Below are 14,749 nucleotides of genomic sequence, written 5' to 3' on the forward strand. Positions count from 1 at the left end.
ACCAACCCCTAGTTCCCCAGCCCCTCTCTCACACATCCGGTGCAGAAGACTCACTTCCGCCACTCCTGGCCTCCCACGGGCTCCTCAGACCCACTCCTACTCCATGGCCACCCTCTTCCCTACATCGGACCCACCCGCACATCGCACGCAATTGGGGGGCCAAGGGCAATCGCGGGCCCAAGCTTCGGCAGAGCCCCTGCCTGAGTGGCCAACTACTCTCCTAGCCAGTTCCCCGCAAGCCCCACTCCTCTCCTTCGCACCTGCGCTCCACCCAGTGCCCTGGACTCGTCCTGCCACCTCCCAACCCGAGGCTCAAGGCCGGCCCTTCTCTATGGGGTCGTCTGGCTCTGTTCCCTAAGCCTCGTGGTGTGGCCCCCAACCACGGCGACAAACACCTTCACCCCGTACTCTCGCCCACCCACACTCACCCCGAACACACCCACAAGGGCGTTGACGAAAGCGCCTGCGGTGATGGGATGCACCCATATGCCGACAGGGGCTCCCTTCCACAGGGGAACCGGCTTGGTCTAAATCCAGCGACTATACTGCCACCGCCAAACGCTGCAGCTCATCGGCTGTCCACTCTGCCTCTGAAGGAAACAAGCTGTGAACCGCACACCAAACCCTTTGCTGACAGACGCGCCCAAGCCTGGCCTGAGAGGAGACCGAGGTCGGTGATTCACCATGGCCAGAATCCATAGGAGAAGGTGAAGACAGGCTGAAGAGAGGGATGGAGTCCATCCAATAATAGATAGTAACGTGGGAATGGGGAATATTAGAAGTCATAGCCAGGTGAGTGGTGCATGTGTGTGTGTGTGTGTGACTCTGGTGTGTGTGTATGTGTGTGTGTGTGTGCGCGCGCGTGTGCGTGTGTGTGTGTGTGTGTTTGCTGTTAGTGGAGGGGGAGGTATCGTCGGTAACGTTCTTGCCTCTCTGTGACAGGACTGAGAGTACCGGTAATGCAATCCGAATACCATGTTGGCTGGTAGTCCACCCTGCCACGCATCTGTCTCCACACCCTCCCACTTGCATAGCTAAAGTTTCCCGGGCGGCATCCGGTTTCTGCCTGCTTTCTCACCTCCACTGCCCTTTCGACCAACTACAAGCACGTGGCCAGGTTCCTTTTCACACCTCCGCCTCCCGGCAGCCTGTCTGCTCCCCTGCGCGGTTCAAGACCCCCGCGTCCTTGAAGGCCAACGACAGGCCCACGGGCTTCGAGGGCGGCCCAGGAGCTGGCACGCAGCAGGTAAGCCATCGGGACTGGTCGCTGGCTTGAAAGGAGACGTAAGGGACGGCCAGTCCCGGCAAGTGGCCCAACTTGGAGACGGAGGGCCCTCTCCCGCGCCTTCCGCTTTCCGTCGACGCGGCCACCAGTGATGCCGCCAACCACCACCACCGCCGCCGCCGCCACAACCTGCAGCGCCATCGCCAGCACCCTGTCCACCACGGCCACCAGCACCGTCACCAGCAGCACCAGCAGCACCACCAGCACAAGCAGCAGCACCACCGCCTGAGCTGGGAAGAGAGGGTGGCTTGTCAGCCGCGAGGATTGTGGTGGCGGAAGCAGTGCCGCTTGAGAGTCCAAGCACGCTCGTGGCCACGGCTGCGCCGGCCAGTCGTGTTTGGGGCTGGGGCAAGCGTCGGAGCAGGAGTCGTCGCCGAAGGCCTCGAGTGGGTGGGCGCGCGAGGCCGAAAGTTTTGGCGGGGCACGAGGGTGGAGGTTGCACGCCAGGGCCTGGGGCTGCAGGTGGAGGGTACCGGGTGGCTCTTGTCGGGGCGCTGAGGTCACGGGGCGGGGGAGAAGGAGCGGACGAGTTGGCTTGGTGCGTGGGCTAAAAGGGGGGTGGTGGTGGGGTGGGGGCGGAGTGTTTGTGGACGCGCTGGGGAGGTTGGTAGGCGGAGAGGAAGAAGAAATGCTTCCCTGACCGGGAATCGAACCCGGGCCGCGGCGGTGAGAGCGCCGAATCCTAACCACTAGACCACCAGGGAGCGTCGGGCTCCGCGTCTGGCCTGCCTCTGCTCGACCCAGCCACTGGGCGCTGCCTTGGCGCCAAGGCCCGGCCTTTCCACGTCCAGCCGCCCTCCGCCCCTGGCAAGCCACGTGCCCTAGCGTTCTTCCTGCTTGCTGGCACCCTCAAAACACTGCGCGCCTCCTTCCCGCACACGCGCGAGAAGCCGCAGGCCACCTAGCTCCCTCTTTTCTGCGCCCAGCTCCCGGCTCTCCCTCACGGGCCCCGGGCGGGAGGGCCGGCCGTGGAGCTCGGCAAAAGATGGGCCCGCTGCGTTGGCCGGGAATCGAACCCGGGTCAACTGCTTGGAAGGCAGCTATGCTCACCACTATACCACCAACGCTGCACAGCCCGGGCCGCCCCGACACGCCGGCCCCGGGCTCGCCGGAGCGCGGTCTCGCCGCCGCCGCCGCCGCTGCCCCTGCGGCGGCCGGGCGCAGCCCGGCCCCGACGCCCCGTCCGCCAGCAGCTCTGCGCTGCGTCAGGCGCCACCGTCGGCCGCCCCGGGCGCCTCAACCGCTCCAGCCCTACGCAGCTGCCCTCGCCCCCGGCCCGAACGCTTCTGGGGCGGGGGGCGGGGTGGGGGCGCGCTGTCGCTGCCTTGCTGCTGCCGGGCCCTCGGCTGCACGCCGCGGCCCGCCCCCCTCCGCGGGCACGCCACCTCTGGTTCCCCGCTCGCCAAAGCCCTTCTCCAACGGCTGTTGGGCGAGGCCACTCCCCGGCACCGAAAGGGGACGGGACTCATCCGCCCCACACCCGTCCCGGCAGCCGTGAAGCTGTGCAGGTGTGCGTCGCGTCGCAAGGAGCCCACTGCGGCAGCCACTGTGGGCGGGCCGCAATGTCGCCGGGCGCTTGTGGGGTCGAGAGGAGGCCCTCGCTCGGCCGTGGCGCCCGAGCGCCCGGCGAGGAGGACGGGCAAGGGGTTGCAGGGGTGGAGGGCTGGAGGCGGTCGAGGGTGGGCAGGCCCCGCTGGAGGGCGGAGGGACGAGAAGAAGGGCCGTTGGGGCCAGGCGGCTGGACAGAGAGCGGCGCCAGCCACCAAAAAGGGGCGTGTGGCCTCCCCGTCGGGGAATCGAACCCCGGTCTCCCGCGTGACAGGCGGGGATACTCACCACTATACTAACGAGGACGGCGGCGGCCACACGGGCGCCCGACTGCTCTCCGGCTGCCTGCAGACGCCTACCCCCTGCCCTCGGCCCTCTGCCCACCACGGGCGCCCGCCACGTGCCCGACCCGACCCGACCTGACCCGACACCACACCAAACGCGTCATGCAAGGAGGCAGCCCGGGACCCCGCCAGGGACACGGATCCGCGTGGCGCTGGAAACTCCCAGTGCGCGCTGCCTATAGCCCCCGACGCCAGGATCGCGCCGTGAGGAGGGGGGCCCGAGGGGGCCGGAGAGCTCAAGCAAGGCTGTGAGGAGGAGGTGGGCGCTCGCCGTGCCACGTCCCGGGAGAAGAGGCGGAGGGGTGGGCGCGGCCGGCGGCAGAAGCTGGCCGGACGCGGCACACGGCTGGGTCCCGGGCCAGGGGTGGGCGAGGGGGCGGCGGCGGCGGAGCCGGGCGCGACGGCTGGCCTCGCTGCCCCGTTGGCCGGCGCGCGCCCGGTCCGTCGCGCAGCCGGACGGCCGCCCCCTGGCGCAGAGCACCGCGTCGGGCCAAGGGCATCGGTGTCCGCGTCGCGTCGGGTCCCAGCCAGCCGAGCGGCGACGCGCCCAGGCCCGCCGTCAGGATGGCCGAGCGGTCTAAGGCGCTGCGTTCAGGTCGCAGTCTCCCCTGGAGGCGTGGGTTCGAATCCCACTCCTGACAAGCCAGCCTTTTTTGGCCCGCCCAACAAATGCTGCACCCGGCCCGTCCCGGGCCTGGACAACACCCTACCGCCTCACACTCCGTTCCTGCCTCGCACTCTTGCCAGCTCCCCAGACTCCGGCCCCCTCGACGCGACACCCACACGACGCCTCTCACACGCAGGACCTCCTCAGCCACAGCTGCTCTTCCTGCCCAGTCCTGTGCGCCGGCCTCACGGAAACAGCCCAGGGGGAACCCTCTGGAAACTGCCGTTCAGGACACACGCCCTCCTCGCCTTCGCAGTGCAGGCCTTCGCGGCACTTCTTTCACCCACCTTGGCGCCACAGCGCATGTACACGCGAGAAGCCGCTGCCCCGGCCGGACCCAGCCACACCCCGGCGCGCTCCCTCAGACGGCTGCCCACGAGCCAGCAGCCACTCTGCCAAAGTGCTCCTCCTCACGACCAACGCACCGGAGCGGGACCCTTCGGGAGAGCGGCCGGCAGGAGCGCAGAAGCCAGGCTCAGACAGCGCTGGTCATTGGCGCGGCGGCGGCGGCGGCGGCGGCGGCGGCGGCGGCGGCGGCGCCGCTCCCAGGCGCCCATGTCCCACACTCGCTGTCTCCTCACAGCCCGAGCTCGCATCCCCTCTCCAGCCTGCTGCCCGCCAACGCCCGGCACGAGCGAGAAAGCCAGGCGCCAGAGGGACTTTGGGCCAGGGCCGGCGGTCGCTGTGAGGAGCGTCGGAGCTCAGCCGCACCTGCCACGCGTCGCCTGCCCTGACTGGAATTCGGGCGCAGGCCAGGCTGGGTCCGGTTCCTGGCTTCCTCCGGCGACACTGACAGTCTGTCGGCGGCCCTGGACGGCAGATTCGGAAGCGCAGGTTGGGCCGAGTCCGCCTCCGTCCCTGCGTCCCTCCTTCCCTCCGACCGCGCCTCGCCCTGGGGGTCCTCCCCGTTCCCCCGGAGCCTCTTCTTCAGGTCACTCACCGCCTCCTGCTCACATGGAGCGGATGTCCATGGGCGAGCAGCGAACCACCAGTGTCTGGCGGTTGGCGGCGAGCGCCGCTGGGGCGGCGTCGGGCGGCGGCGGCCATCGGTGCATGGGTGGTTCAGTGGTAGAATTCTCGCCTGCCACGCGGGAGGCCCGGGTTCGATTCCCGGCCCATGCAGCGACCCAGTCCCCTTTTGGTCCCGCAGCCCACAGCGGAGCTAGGCTTCCCCTCTCCCACGCTCAAGGCACCTGTCCTACCACAGCATGCTCCCACCCGCAGCCCACCGCCACACCTTCCCTCTCCTGTCCTGCCCACGCCGGCGCCCCCTACCCTCCGTGGGACGAAAACCCCAACCCCGAGAGCCAAGCCTCCGTGACCTGACGCCTTGCGGGCTCAGCCACTCTCGCGCCCACACACCTTCCTTGTCCCTTTTCTCTTTCTTACCCTGATCCCGCTGGGGTCACACGGTGCACTGGAAGGAATACCCTACACTGGCACCCGCTCGCCCCACCTCTTCACGTTTCACCGCGCTTCCCCGCTCTCTGCCTCACTCTCCCCACACTCGGAAAGTTACACAGTGTTTGCTCAACCAGGAACCGAAAAGCTGCCGCCCCTGGGAGGGCTACATTGCACTCCCCAGGAGTGTCCCCAAAGCGTTATCCTGCATGAGGAATTCCAAAGAGGAATTCCACAATATCAGGGCAGAGTGCACTCTATGTTCACTTTACGTCCCTCAGCCGAAATATTTTTCGAACACCCGCCCGCTCCCCCACCACTAAAACCACCATCACCACCAACACCCCAACAACAAACACCACCCCCTCCCCTGAAGCCCTCCTCCCACCACTGGCACCCCACCTAGCGACACCACCCCCCAGCACCATCAAATCCTACTTTGTCAACGGTTCTGCCCTTGCGTGTGTCCGTTTGGCCTCTTTGTTTAATTTTTATTTTTTTTTGAATTTTCATTTTAATAGACGTATAGTTGATTTACAGTATTGTGTTATTTTCAGGGGTACAGTAAACTGATTATCTTTTCTATACATGTGTATGTATACGCATATAGATCGTTACTTTCCGTTACAGGTAATTACGAGACGTTGAATATACTTCTCGGTGCTGTACCGTAAATCCTGTTGTTCCTACCCGCTAACACCAGCTCCTAATTGATCCCTCGCCTACACGTTCCCCTTGGGTAACTGTAAGTTTGTTCTCTCTCTGTGTGAATCTGTTTCTGTTTTGCACAGAGGTTCACTTGTACTATTGTTTGGATTCCACATGTATGTATTTTTGTCCTTCTGTCTGACTTATTATACTAGGTTCGGTGCTCTCTAGGTCCATCCGTGTTGCTGCAAATGACAAGATCTCATGCTTTTTTATGGCTGAGTAATATTCCACGAGATTGATTTTAATACATTGAAAATCCCTCTCTCTCTTATCTATCTGTTTTTCTATCGATATCTATCGATCGATCTCTCTATCTATCTACTTATCTATATCTCATATTTCCTTAAGCCAATCATCCACGGATTGACACCTGAGATTTTTTCCCCTGTCATGGCTATGGCCCACGGTGCTGCTATGAACGTTGAGGTGTACGTATCTTTCCCAATTAGAGGTTTTGTGTTTTCCGCATACATACTCAGGATGGGGACGGCTGGATCATATGGTAACTCTCCATTGGTGCCTTCATTGTTGTTTTCGTTGTCGTTGAAGTGTAGTTGATTTCTAAGACCGTATTAGTTTCAAGTACACAGCAAAGTGATTCGGTTTAGAATGTATACTGTATTTACAGATTATTTTCCATTATAGGGTATTCCAGGACACTGAAGATCGTTCCCTGTGTTATTCAGCAAGTCCGTGTTGCTTCTCTATTTTGTACACAGTAGCGTGTATCTGTTAACCCCATACTCCTAACTGATCCCTCCACTCTTCCCTTTCCCCATGCGTACCCGTCACTTGGTTATCGATGTCTGCCGAGTGTGTTTCTGTTTTGTACATAGACAAGTGTATATTATGTTTTAGGTTCCACCTGGAAGTGGATATCATATAATGTTTATCTTGCTCTATAACTGCCTTACTTCACACAGTGTGATAGACTCTAGGTCCATTCATGTGGCTGCGAATGACACTATTTCATCCTCCTTTGGGGCTGTGTAATATGCTCTGGTAAGTTTCTACAGCACATCTTCTTAAGTCCACCGTCCACTCATGGGCCCTTGGGTTCATTCTGGGTCTCGGCTATTGCAAATAGTGCTGCTAGGAAGGTCCTGGAGGAGGGGGGCGGTGCATGTAACCTTTCGAAGTAGAGGTTTCATCTTTCCCACGTACGTACCCAGCAGTGGGGTTGCTGGATCATATGGTAGCTCTCCTTTGGTGCCTTCATTGTTGTTGTCGTTGAAGTGTAGTTGATTTCCAGTCCTGTATTAGGTCGGGTGTACAGCACAGTGGTTCGGTTTGTATGTATATTGTATTTTCAGATTAGTTTCCTTCATAGGGTATTCCAGGACATTGCAGATCGTTCCCTGTGTGATTCCACAAGTCCGTGTTGCTTCTCTATTTTATACACAGTAGCGTGTATCTGTTAATCCCACACTCCTAACTGATCCCTCCAGCCTTCCCTTTCCCCTCGCATAACCGTCAGTTGGTTTTCGATGTCTGTGGAGTGTGTTTCTGTTTTGTCCATAGATTCATGTCTATTATGTTTTAGATTCCACCCGGAAGTGATATTATATAATATTTATCTTTCTCAGTCTGACTTACTTCACGTCCTTTGATGGACTCTAGGTCCATCCATGCGGCCTCAAATGACAATATTCCATCCTTCTTTATGGCTGAGTAATATTCTACGGTATATTTATGCAACGCATCTTTTTAGGTCCATCGTCCACTCATGGGCCCTTGGGTTCATCCCGGGTCTCAGCAATTGCAAATAGTGCTGCTAGGAATGTGGAGGAGGGGTGCGGTGCTTGTATCTGTTCGAAGCGGAGGTTTCATCTTTCCCACATCTATACCCTGCAGTGGGGTTGCTGGATCATATGGTAGCTCTCCTTTGTGGCCTCTTTACTTCTCGACTCCATCCTCACCTGCCACTCTCCCCAACCACATCCCCTAGGCTCCACACCCCGCCACACACACAGACACACAGACACACAGACACACAGACACACACACACACATACAGACACACACACACACACACACACACACACACACACACACACTCAGACTTGAGGCTTGACGGATTGAAAGTGTTTCCTGATGAGGTAATCTGTGTCTCTGGGGCTGTAGAATGCCCCACTCAATTCAGACCTCGCCTAGACCCTGTCCCCTACCCTTGTTTCTGTCCTTCCCTTGCCTGCTTCCTACCCTGCTGCCCCAGCCCCAGCCCCCTGGTTAGCCTGACCACCTCAAAGCACAGCCCACCTGTCTCGCCCTCTCACCCACCGCCCCGCTGGGGTCCTCTCCCACCATCGTCCTCGTACCACAGCCCACTCACCCCCCTGCTTGCTATCTGCCCTTCCTCGAAGACTCCAGGCTCGCTCCCCTCTACCCGCCACCAACCCCTAGTTCCCCAGCCCCTCTCTCACACATCCGGTGCAGAAGACTCACTTCCGCCACTCCTGGCCTCCCACGGGCTCCTCAGACCCACTCCTACTCCATGGCCACCCTCTTCCCTACATCGGACCCACCCGCACATCGCACGCAATTGGGGGGCCAAGGGCAATCGCGGGCCCAAGCTTCGGCAGAGCCCCTGCCTGAGTGGCCAACTACTCTCCTAGCCAGTTCCCCGCAAGCCCCACTCCTCTCCTTCGCACCTGCGCTCCACCCAGTGCCCTGGACTCGTCCTGCCACCTCCCAACCCGAGGCTCAAGGCCGGCCCTTCTCTATGGGGTCGTCTGGCTCTGTTCCCTAAGCCTCGTGGTGTGGCCCCCAACCACGGCGACAAACACCTTCACCCCGTACTCTCGCCCACCCACACTCACCCCGAACACACCCACAAGGGCGTTGACGAAAGCGCCTGCGGTGATGGGATGCACCCATATGCCGACAGGGGCTCCCTTCCACAGGGGAACCGGCTTGGTCTAAATCCAGCGACTATACTGCCACCGCCAAACGCTGCAGCTCATCGGCTGTCCACTCTGCCTCTGAAGGAAACAAGCTGTGAACCGCACACCAAACCCTTTGCTGACAGACGCGCCCAAGCCTGGCCTGAGAGGAGACCGAGGTCGGTGATTCACCATGGCCAGAATCCATAGGAGAAGGTGAAGACAGGCTGAAGAGAGGGATGGAGTCCATCCAATAATAGATAGTAACGTGGGAATGGGGAATATTAGAAGTCATAGCCAGGTGAGTGGTGCATGTGTGTGTGTGTGTGTGACTCTGGTGTGTGTGTATGTGTGTGTGTGTGTGCGCGCGCGTGTGCGTGTGTGTGTGTGTGTGTTTGCTGTTAGTGGAGGGGGAGGTATCGTCGGTAACGTTCTTGCCTCTCTGTGACAGGACTGAGAGTACCGGTAATGCAATCCGAATACCATGTTGGCTGGTAGTCCACCCTGCCACGCATCTGTCTCCACACCCTCCCACTTGCATAGCTAAAGTTTCCCGGGCGGCATCCGGTTTCTGCCTGCTTTCTCACCTCCACTGCCCTTTCGACCAACTACAAGCACGTGGCCAGGTTCCTTTTCACACCTCCGCCTCCCGGCAGCCTGTCTGCTCCCCTGCGCGGTTCAAGACCCCCGCGTCCTTGAAGGCCAACGACAGGCCCACGGGCTTCGAGGGCGGCCCAGGAGCTGGCACGCAGCAGGTAAGCCATCGGGACTGGTCGCTGGCTTGAAAGGAGACGTAAGGGACGGCCAGTCCCGGCAAGTGGCCCAACTTGGAGACGGAGGGCCCTCTCCCGCGCCTTCCGCTTTCCGTCGACGCGGCCACCAGTGATGCCGCCAACCACCACCACCGCCGCCGCCGCCACAACCTGCAGCGCCATCGCCAGCACCCTGTCCACCACGGCCACCAGCACCGTCACCAGCAGCACCAGCAGCACCACCAGCACAAGCAGCAGCACCACCGCCTGAGCTGGGAAGAGAGGGTGGCTTGTCAGCCGCGAGGATTGTGGTGGCGGAAGCAGTGCCGCTTGAGAGTCCAAGCACGCTCGTGGCCACGGCTGCGCCGGCCAGTCGTGTTTGGGGCTGGGGCAAGCGTCGGAGCAGGAGTCGTCGCCGAAGGCCTCGAGTGGGTGGGCGCGCGAGGCCGAAAGTTTTGGCGGGGCACGAGGGTGGAGGTTGCACGCCAGGGCCTGGGGCTGCAGGTGGAGGGTACCGGGTGGCTCTTGTCGGGGCGCTGAGGTCACGGGGCGGGGGAGAAGGAGCGGACGAGTTGGCTTGGTGCGTGGGCTAAAAGGGGGGTGGTGGTGGGGTGGGGGCGGAGTGTTTGTGGACGCGCTGGGGAGGTTGGTAGGCGGAGAGGAAGAAGAAATGCTTCCCTGACCGGGAATCGAACCCGGGCCGCGGCGGTGAGAGCGCCGAATCCTAACCACTAGACCACCAGGGAGCGTCGGGCTCCGCGTCTGGCCTGCCTCTGCTCGACCCAGCCACTGGGCGCTGCCTTGGCGCCAAGGCCCGGCCTTTCCACGTCCAGCCGCCCTCCGCCCCTGGCAAGCCACGTGCCCTAGCGTTCTTCCTGCTTGCTGGCACCCTCAAAACACTGCGCGCCTCCTTCCCGCACACGCGCGAGAAGCCGCAGGCCACCTAGCTCCCTCTTTTCTGCGCCCAGCTCCCGGCTCTCCCTCACGGGCCCCGGGCGGGAGGGCCGGCCGTGGAGCTCGGCAAAAGATGGGCCCGCTGCGTTGGCCGGGAATCGAACCCGGGTCAACTGCTTGGAAGGCAGCTATGCTCACCACTATACCACCAACGCTGCACAGCCCGGGCCGCCCCGACACGCCGGCCCCGGGCTCGCCGGAGCGCGGTCTCGCCGCCGCCGCCGCCGCTGCCCCTGCGGCGGCCGGGCGCAGCCCGGCCCCGACGCCCCGTCCGCCAGCAGCTCTGCGCTGCGTCAGGCGCCACCGTCGGCCGCCCCGGGCGCCTCAACCGCTCCAGCCCTACGCAGCTGCCCTCGCCCCCGGCCCGAACGCTTCTGGGGCGGGGGGCGGGGTGGGGGCGCGCTGTCGCTGCCTTGCTGCTGCCGGGCCCTCGGCTGCACGCCGCGGCCCGCCCCCCTCCGCGGGCACGCCACCTCTGGTTCCCCGCTCGCCAAAGCCCTTCTCCAACGGCTGTTGGGCGAGGCCACTCCCCGGCACCGAAAGGGGACGGGACTCATCCGCCCCACACCCGTCCCGGCAGCCGTGAAGCTGTGCAGGTGTGCGTCGCGTCGCAAGGAGCCCACTGCGGCAGCCACTGTGGGCGGGCCGCAATGTCGCCGGGCGCTTGTGGGGTCGAGAGGAGGCCCTCGCTCGGCCGTGGCGCCCGAGCGCCCGGCGAGGAGGACGGGCAAGGGGTTGCAGGGGTGGAGGGCTGGAGGCGGTCGAGGGTGGGCAGGCCCCGCTGGAGGGCGGAGGGACGAGAAGAAGGGCCGTTGGGGCCAGGCGGCTGGACAGAGAGCGGCGCCAGCCACCAAAAAGGGGCGTGTGGCCTCCCCGTCGGGGAATCGAACCCCGGTCTCCCGCGTGACAGGCGGGGATACTCACCACTATACTAACGAGGACGGCGGCGGCCACACGGGCGCCCGACTGCTCTCCGGCTGCCTGCAGACGCCTACCCCCTGCCCTCGGCCCTCTGCCCACCACGGGCGCCCGCCACGTGCCCGACCCGACCCGACCTGACCCGACACCACACCAAACGCGTCATGCAAGGAGGCAGCCCGGGACCCCGCCAGGGACACGGATCCGCGTGGCGCTGGAAACTCCCAGTGCGCGCTGCCTATAGCCCCCGACGCCAGGATCGCGCCGTGAGGAGGGGGGCCCGAGGGGGCCGGAGAGCTCAAGCAAGGCTGTGAGGAGGAGGTGGGCGCTCGCCGTGCCACGTCCCGGGAGAAGAGGCGGAGGGGTGGGCGCGGCCGGCGGCAGAAGCTGGCCGGACGCGGCACACGGCTGGGTCCCGGGCCAGGGGTGGGCGAGGGGGCGGCGGCGGCGGAGCCGGGCGCGACGGCTGGCCTCGCTGCCCCGTTGGCCGGCGCGCGCCCGGTCCGTCGCGCAGCCGGACGGCCGCCCCCTGGCGCAGAGCACCGCGTCGGGCCAAGGGCATCGGTGTCCGCGTCGCGTCGGGTCCCAGCCAGCCGAGCGGCGACGCGCCCAGGCCCGCCGTCAGGATGGCCGAGCGGTCTAAGGCGCTGCGTTCAGGTCGCAGTCTCCCCTGGAGGCGTGGGTTCGAATCCCACTCCTGACAAGCCAGCCTTTTTTGGCCCGCCCAACAAATGCTGCACCCGGCCCGTCCCGGGCCTGGACAACACCCTACCGCCTCACACTCCGTTCCTGCCTCGCACTCTTGCCAGCTCCCCAGACTCCGGCCCCCTCGACGCGACACCCACACGACGCCTCTCACACGCAGGACCTCCTCAGCCACAGCTGCTCTTCCTGCCCAGTCCTGTGCGCCGGCCTCACGGAAACAGCCCAGGGGGAACCCTCTGGAAACTGCCGTTCAGGACACACGCCCTCCTCGCCTTCGCAGTGCAGGCCTTCGCGGCACTTCTTTCACCCACCTTGGCGCCACAGCGCATGTACACGCGAGAAGCCGCTGCCCCGGCCGGACCCAGCCACACCCCGGCGCGCTCCCTCAGACGGCTGCCCACGAGCCAGCAGCCACTCTGCCAAAGTGCTCCTCCTCACGACCAACGCACCGGAGCGGGACCCTTCGGGAGAGCGGCCGGCAGGAGCGCAGAAGCCAGGCTCAGACAGCGCTGGTCATTGGCGCGGCGGCGGCGGCGGCGGCGGCGGCGGCGGCGGCGGCGGCGCCGCTCCCAGGCGCCCATGTCCCACACTCGCTGTCTCCTCACAGCCCGAGCTCGCATCCCCTCTCCAGCCTGCTGCCCGCCAACGCCCGGCACGAGCGAGAAAGCCAGGCGCCAGAGGGACTTTGGGCCAGGGCCGGCGGTCGCTGTGAGGAGCGTCGGAGCTCAGCCGCACCTGCCACGCGTCGCCTGCCCTGACTGGAATTCGGGCGCAGGCCAGGCTGGGTCCGGTTCCTGGCTTCCTCCGGCGACACTGACAGTCTGTCGGCGGCCCTGGACGGCAGATTCGGAAGCGCAGGTTGGGCCGAGTCCGCCTCCGTCCCTGCGTCCCTCCTTCCCTCCGACCGCGCCTCGCCCTGGGGGTCCTCCCCGTTCCCCCGGAGCCTCTTCTTCAGGTCACTCACCGCCTCCTGCTCACATGGAGCGGATGTCCATGGGCGAGCAGCGAACCACCAGTGTCTGGCGGTTGGCGGCGAGCGCCGCTGGGGCGGCGTCGGGCGGCGGCGGCCATCGGTGCATGGGTGGTTCAGTGGTAGAATTCTCGCCTGCCACGCGGGAGGCCCGGGTTCGATTCCCGGCCCATGCAGCGACCCAGTCCCCTTTTGGTCCCACAGCCCACAGCGGAGCTAGGCTTCCCCTCTCCCACGCTCAAGGCACCTGTCCTACCACAGCATGCTCCCACCCGCAGCCCACCGCCACACCTTCCCTCTCCTGTCCTGCCCACGCCGGCGCCCCCTACCCTCCGTGGGACGAAAACCCCAACCCCGAGAGCCAAGCCTCCGTGACCTGACGCCTTGCGGGCTCAGCCACTCTCGCGCCCACACACCTTCCTTGTCCCTTTTCTCTTTCTTACCCTGATCCCGCTGGGGTCACACGGTGCACTGGAAGGAATACCCTACACTGGCACCCGCTCGCCCCACCTCTTCACGTTTCACCGCGCTTCCCCGCTCTCTGCCTCACTCTCCCCACACTCGGAAAGTTACACAGTGTTTGCTCAACCAGGAACCGAAAAGCTGCCGCCCCTGGGAGGGCTACATTGCACTCCCCAGGAGTGTCCCCAAAGCGTTATCCTGCATGAGGAATTCCAAAGAGGAATTCCACAATATCAGGGCAGAGTGCACTCTATGTTCACTTTACGTCCCTCAGCCGAAATATTTTTCGAACACCCGCCCGCTCCCCCACCACTAAAACCACCATCACCACCAACACCCCAACAACAAACACCACCCCCTCCCCTGAAGCCCTCCTCCCACCACTGGCACCCCACCTAGCGACACCACCCCCCAGCACCATCAAATCCTACTTTGTCAACGGTTCTGCCCTTGCGTGTGTCCGTTTGGCCTCTTTGTTTAATTTTTATTTTTTTTTGAATTTTCATTTTAATAGACGTATAGTTGATTTACAGTATTGTGTTATTTTCAGGGGTACAGTAAACTGATTATCTTTTCTATACATGTGTATGTATACGCATATAGATCGTTACTTTCCGTTACAGGTAATTACGAGACGTTGAATATACTTCTCGGTGCTGTACCGTAAATCCTGTTGTTCCTACCCGCTAACACCAGCTCCTAATTGATCCCTCGCCTACACGTTCCCCTTGGGTAACTGTAAGTTTGTTCTCTCTCTGTGTGAATCTGTTTCTGTTTTGCACAGAGGTTCACTTGTACTATTGTTTGGATTCCACATGTATGTATTTTTGTCCTTCTGTCTGACTTATTATACTAGGTTCGGTGCTCTCTAGGTCCATCCGTGTTGCTGCAAATGACAAGATCTCATGCTTTTTTATGGCTGAGTAATATTCCACGAGATTGATTTTAATACATTGAAAATCCCTCTCTCTCTTATCTATCTGTTTTTCTATCGATATCTATCGATCGATCTCTCTATCTATCTACTTATCTATATCTCATATTTCCTTAAGCCAATCATCCACGGATTGACACCTGAGATTTTTTCCCCTGTCATGGCTATGGCCCACGGTGCTGCTATGAACGTTGAGGTGTACGTATCTTTCCCAAT

The 14,749-nt window shown here is 62.5% G+C and overlaps 10 non-coding genes across 10 annotated transcripts; 4 read left to right on the forward strand and 6 right to left on the reverse strand.

The window, feature by feature from the left end:
- Nucleotides 1–1,917: 1,917 nt before the first annotated feature.
- Nucleotides 1,918–1,989, reverse strand: TRNAE-CUC (transfer RNA glutamic acid (anticodon CUC)). Its single transcript has one exon. It is a non-coding gene; the product is annotated as a tRNA-Glu (tRNA).
- A 291-nt stretch (nucleotides 1,990–2,280) lies between these two features.
- Nucleotides 2,281–2,352, reverse strand: TRNAG-UCC (transfer RNA glycine (anticodon UCC)). Its single transcript has one exon. It is a non-coding gene; the product is annotated as a tRNA-Gly (tRNA).
- A 714-nt stretch (nucleotides 2,353–3,066) lies between these two features.
- Nucleotides 3,067–3,138, reverse strand: TRNAD-GUC (transfer RNA aspartic acid (anticodon GUC)). Its single transcript has one exon. It is a non-coding gene; the product is annotated as a tRNA-Asp (tRNA).
- A 597-nt stretch (nucleotides 3,139–3,735) lies between these two features.
- TRNAL-CAG (transfer RNA leucine (anticodon CAG)) lies at nucleotides 3,736–3,818 on the forward strand. Its single transcript has one exon. It is a non-coding gene; the product is annotated as a tRNA-Leu (tRNA).
- A 1,077-nt stretch (nucleotides 3,819–4,895) lies between these two features.
- On the forward strand, nucleotides 4,896–4,966 carry TRNAG-GCC (transfer RNA glycine (anticodon GCC)). Its single transcript has one exon. It is a non-coding gene; the product is annotated as a tRNA-Gly (tRNA).
- A 5,298-nt stretch (nucleotides 4,967–10,264) lies between these two features.
- On the reverse strand, nucleotides 10,265–10,336 carry TRNAE-CUC (transfer RNA glutamic acid (anticodon CUC)). The gene has a single exon. It is a non-coding gene; the product is annotated as a tRNA-Glu (tRNA).
- A 291-nt stretch (nucleotides 10,337–10,627) lies between these two features.
- Nucleotides 10,628–10,699, reverse strand: TRNAG-UCC (transfer RNA glycine (anticodon UCC)). Its single transcript has one exon. It is a non-coding gene; the product is annotated as a tRNA-Gly (tRNA).
- A 714-nt stretch (nucleotides 10,700–11,413) lies between these two features.
- On the reverse strand, nucleotides 11,414–11,485 carry TRNAD-GUC (transfer RNA aspartic acid (anticodon GUC)). The gene has a single exon. It is a non-coding gene; the product is annotated as a tRNA-Asp (tRNA).
- Nucleotides 11,486–12,082: 597 nt separating this feature from the next.
- On the forward strand, nucleotides 12,083–12,165 carry TRNAL-CAG (transfer RNA leucine (anticodon CAG)). The gene has a single exon. It is a non-coding gene; the product is annotated as a tRNA-Leu (tRNA).
- Nucleotides 12,166–13,242: 1,077 nt separating this feature from the next.
- Nucleotides 13,243–13,313, forward strand: TRNAG-GCC (transfer RNA glycine (anticodon GCC)). Its single transcript has one exon. It is a non-coding gene; the product is annotated as a tRNA-Gly (tRNA).
- The last annotated feature ends 1,436 nt before the right edge of the window (nucleotides 13,314–14,749 follow it).

The sequence above is a fragment of the Camelus bactrianus genome, chromosome 21 (genome assembly GCF_048773025.1).
Source record: "Camelus bactrianus isolate YW-2024 breed Bactrian camel chromosome 21, ASM4877302v1, whole genome shotgun sequence".
NCBI lineage: Eukaryota > Metazoa > Chordata > Mammalia > Artiodactyla > Camelidae > Camelus > Camelus bactrianus.